The 5,179-nt window shown below is 30.5% G+C and overlaps 1 long non-coding RNA gene across 1 annotated transcript; it reads right to left on the minus strand.

Moving 5' to 3' along the window:
- Window positions 1-1,535: 1,535 nt before the first annotated feature.
- LOC111707793 (uncharacterized) lies at window positions 1,536-5,118 on the minus strand. Its single transcript, XR_002766531.1, has 3 exons — window positions 5,084-5,118; window positions 3,612-3,685; window positions 1,536-1,581 (listed from the first exon to the last, which is right to left on the minus strand). It is a non-coding gene; the product is annotated as an uncharacterized LOC111707793 (long non-coding RNA).
- Window positions 5,119-5,179: the final 61 nt, after the last annotated feature.

Below are 5,179 nucleotides of genomic sequence, written 5' to 3' on the forward strand. Positions count from 1 at the left end.
CCCCCCCCCCATCTTTAACCCTACGGTTGGACTTTAGAGTCCTATTTTGAATCCTAACGGATTTATTTGAGTTTGCATTTGGATTCTATAAATAACCCAAGCGACGCCGAATTTTCCGTTATCTTGAAGACCCAAGCGTTGGGGAGGGGGCGGAACAACCCCGGGGTAGCTAGGGTTAAATGCGATCCTAGGATGGAGCAAAATCAAAGGAGGAGAGTTAGTTGAAGACCAGCTCCCTATTTGTTAGGTTCCCTTGAAGAATTCTCCTATTTGATGAAACTGATTTGATTCATAATATTTAGTTTGTATAAGTATCGTTCGATTTAAAGTTTGTATTTTTTGTATCTTTTGTATATAAATATATCGTAAGAAAAACCGACTCGTAGAATATTTGAGAAACTCAGTGCATTGCTTTATTGATTTTTATTCATATACCATAATAGCACATGTGCTATAATGTACTGGTAATTTAACATTATATCACGATAATTAATTTTAGCACGTTCATCATGAAATTCACGATGAAGTGAGTAAGAATGATAAAGTACACTATATACTATAGTTTCATAAAACATGTACGACACATTGTAAATAAAAATTTATATGTTATGTCACGTGTTGGATTTTCAAATAACCGAACAATTCTGGTATAGCCAAATTTAAATTCATTAGAATTGTGAAGGTTATTTTAAAGGAGGTTAATTTTGCTGTGATACAATTAATATCAGATTCATAAAACTATGAAATATAAATACGACATTTCATCACTTGAGTCTCCTTAACAGTTTTATTGTCTTACTGCTTCCAAAAAATGATTAAATTTAAAAGCTGTATAAAAGCTACCACGATTATATTACTTGATCGGTGTTATAGGTCTCTCTTCCTGAGGACACAAAATCCTTTAAACAATGCTTTCACAGAAAAGTTATAACTAGAGCTGGGGTTCGTTAACGAACGGCAAGTTAACAAAAGATTCGGTTAACGAACGAAAAAATCGTTAATTTTTAAATCATTCACGAACGGAAAAAGGCGATATTGATAAATAATGAAAAGTTATGAACTTTCAAAACAACGGCGACTTGCGTTGACATTTTCAACTTAAGATTGCATTAAACTTACAGAATGCCATTTTTTAAAATGTATTTTGATGTGTTTTTTTTACATGTTTTGATGTTTTTGAATGTTGTCACCCAATTTGTCCGGCTTTTTTTATAAATAAATCGTTAATGACTTGTTAACGGCTGGCACACGTTAATGATTTATGAAATATTTTCCGTTAATAAAATTGAGATAGTTAACGAAAAGTAAATTTCAATAATAAAGAGAAAATACCGTAATTGAACGGAACCTTCCGTTCTTAACTAAATGACGAACTTTTACGTGAGAAAAAATTTTATATCGATTTTAACAACAGTTACCGAACGGATTGAAAAAAAGTCTGAACGTGTCCAGCCCTAATTAAAAAATAATAAACCAACAGGTTTGATTAAAAATGGAACTTATTTATAATAATTAAACATTATTAAAAGCACTGTTTCCTCTGCGACAAGCGTAGGGTAAACCAGTAAAATATCTCAACTCCTAAAAAATATTTTAAAATTATTTCTAAAAAATTATATTTAAATTCTTCAAACACCAACAGCTACATTTCTGAAGTTATGATAAGACTAAGACTAAATTAATTACTAGAATTTGGGCGTTTTGTCAATTAAATTTATCAACAAATCCACGGGAGATTATTAATGAAGATTCTAGACAAATATAAGTTTTTTGACAAAATAAATGTGTGTTCATCTAATCTCCGTTTATCGTTATTTATTATTTTGCATTCGACTGCAGTATGTCTGCTGGTGAGAAGAGATAGGGATTAGCCGACCCAAACAAATATTTAAGGTTTTGTTTCTTAAAAAAGAGTTTGAGATGAAAAATACATATAGATATCCAATTTAATTTTAAGCATGTTTTTATCAAATTAGGCATATCAAATTCTGACCAAAACTAACTGTCAATTCGATTTGTAAAAATGATTTTACAAATCGGTTTGAAAAATCGTTTTAGTTGATTTCATGGTCGAGAGTAAACATTTAGCACAGTGTAAATAAAGGAAACTTATCGAGCAGAAAATTTTAAAATGTAGGTTAAGAATTTCATATCTTTGTGGATCCTCTTAAACCCAATGTTTAAAAAAAAACCTTGAAAACGATTTCCATGTTAGTATTGGTGAGTGGATTTTTAAGCGGTCTTAGATTTACAAGAATGGATTTTGAATTGTATAAAATTTAAATAGCTGATAGTTGATTGGTTAATGGTTATACATACAAGCACTAAAAAACCATTTTTTTACCATTTTTTTCACTTCTACAAATTTGCTGAAAATTAGTTTAAGAATTGAAATGTAATCTCAAGTGATACTCCATTCGCATTGCGCCGGATGTTTCTTTTCCAAAATCATTTAATAATCATTATTTATAAATTTTGAATGGAATAAAATTTAAATAGCTGCTTGATTGGTTATACATACAAGCACTAACAAAACACTTTTTTACCATTTTTTTCACTCCTACATATTGGCGAAAATTAATTTAAGAATTGATTAAATGAACTTTAACATAATCTCAAGTGACACTCCATGCGCAGATCGTTTCTTTTTCAATATTATTTAATAATCAGTATTTATGAATTTGGAATAAAAATGGAATAAAAATAGCTGCTTGATGATTGGCTTTATATACATGTGTAAGCACTAACTACACAACTTTTTTTCTTCTTTTTTCACTTTATCTGATCAAATAATGCGCAATACTTTGTCGTTTTTCAGGCTAAAAAATATTTAAAAGTAGAAATGGGCAAGTCAATTTTGTAGAGTCATAAAAAAAAACTGTATTGAAAATGGTCTGTTTAAAGTCCCTTTATATAAGTTAAATTTTACCAGATAAAAGACTGAACCCTATACAAAGTCCAAGAAGTCCATTTATATAAGTTAAATTTTACCAGATAAAAGACTGAACCCTATACAAAGTCCAAGAAGTCCATTTATATAAGTTAAATTTTACCAGATAAAAGACTGAACCCTATACAAAGTCCAAGAAGTCCATTTATATAAGTTAAATTTTACCAGATAAAAGACTGAACCCTATACAAAGTCCAAGGAGTCCATTTATATAAGTTGAATTTTGCCAGATAAAAGACTGAACCCTATACAAAGTCCAAGGAGTCCATATATATAAGTTGAATTTTACCAGATAAAAGACTAAACCCTATACAAAGTCAAAGAAGTCCATTTATATAAGTTGAATTTTACCAGATAAAAGACTGAACCCAATACAAAGTCCAAGGAGTCCATTTATATAAGTTGAATTTTACCAGATAAAAGACTAAACCCTATACAAAGTCAAAGAAGTCCATTTATATAAGTTAAATTTTACCAGATAAAAGACTGAACCCTATACAAAGTCCAAGGAGTCCATTTATAAAAGTTGAATTTTACCAGATAAAAGACTGAACCCAATACAAAGTCCAAGAAGTCCATTTATATAAGTTAAATTTTATCACATAAAAGACTGAACCCTATACAAAGTCCAAGAAGTCCATTTATATAAGTTAAATTTTACCAGATAAAAGACTGAACCCTATACAAAGTCCAAGAAGTCCTCCTATTTGTCCAACAAAATCAACCCACGTCATCCTAAAATTGTTTTTTTTTTATAAAAAGACAAGAATCATAACTTTTTTGTCTTTTTTCTAAAGCTTTTATTTTTTAATAATAGTAAATAATAGAAAATTTAAAACGCCATTAATAATGAAAAATATATGTTTACATAAATAAATATAATGAAGACGACTTTCGAATTCAATTTTGATTTTTATTAAGCTGTTAAACAGCATGGATAAACAAAAACATGGACACAAAGAGGAGCTGTCAATTATAAAAGCTTCTTTAATTATTTGTAAACTTGAAACTCGAAAAAAGTTTGTTAACAATTAACACTTAAATAAAAAGTTCAACTACAGGGAGTCCCATGAAACATGACAGTTGGTGAATAGTTTAGAATGTCTTCTTCCATAAAAGTTGTTTAATACCAAAGACAATAATATAAATATTATATAGGAGTTATGTTATAGTAAAATTAATTTCAAAGTAAAATATGCTTGAGCAAAAGATTTTTTGAACGAAATAAACTGCAAACAGCCATTAATATCCATTACAGTGTATGGAAGACGACATTCCAAACTATTTACCAACTGTAATATTTCGTTGGACACCCTGTACCATACAATGCCGGTTCAACATTGGGTTTCATAGATATAGGGAGTAGAAAATCAGAGGTTTGGCAGAGGCTTAATTCCTTTACTTAAAAATGTTCTTCATTATGGAGTGATACATCCAACGAGGTTAAAGTATTTAGAGTGATGATGTAGCTATTCCTCTACTATTTGTACAGGCCATGTATGTACTCCACTTTCAAAGATTAATCTGTATGTTACAGTGCTTGGGGGGATTTCTGAAAATCATTTTTTTTGTCACGTATGTTCAATTGATCCTCTATTTATAAGAGTGGATTGCAAAATTTTGAATCTATTCTTAAAATCTGAATTAAAAGGCTCTAAGTTGCCTGCTATCTCTGCTTTCGCTACTCATTTTTCAAAGGGGGAAGGACAGAACTTCCCTCAGTTTTCCAGGGGAAAGGGAAGTCTCCTTAATTTTCTAGGGGGTGGGCGTCCCCCCCCCTTAAGCCGACTCTGGCATTACTACATTGTTCATTAAATTTAAAATACAAAACCTCCCCTTGCACTTGTACCCCGAAAGCGTACTGCATATTTGATGTTTTTACAGTATTAATAGGCCATAATCTCTGTCTTAATCGTACACTCAGGCTAATATACACAGCCAGGTAGCTAAGTTCCAGCCCCCCTGCAGATACAATCATTTGCTTAAAACTATACTAAGTTCATACTTAAACCTATATTTGTTCTGAGACGTATTATGGAGAAAAAAATTAAACCTTTTAGTTGCATTTTTATAAAAATAAATAACGAGGGTCAATATGTTGATAATACTCTTTTTTAGAATGAAATGCCTAACCTCAATGATCTTCGGAACTGGAAAACTGTTGGTTCCTAAAATAATAGAAAATAAAGGATTTTTTTTCAAATAGAAAGGGCAGATCACGGGGGGGGG

This window comes from Eurytemora carolleeae, unplaced genomic scaffold (assembly GCF_000591075.1).
Source record: "Eurytemora carolleeae unplaced genomic scaffold, Eaff_2.0 scaffold799, whole genome shotgun sequence".
NCBI classification, from domain to species: domain Eukaryota; kingdom Metazoa; phylum Arthropoda; class Copepoda; order Calanoida; family Temoridae; genus Eurytemora; species Eurytemora carolleeae.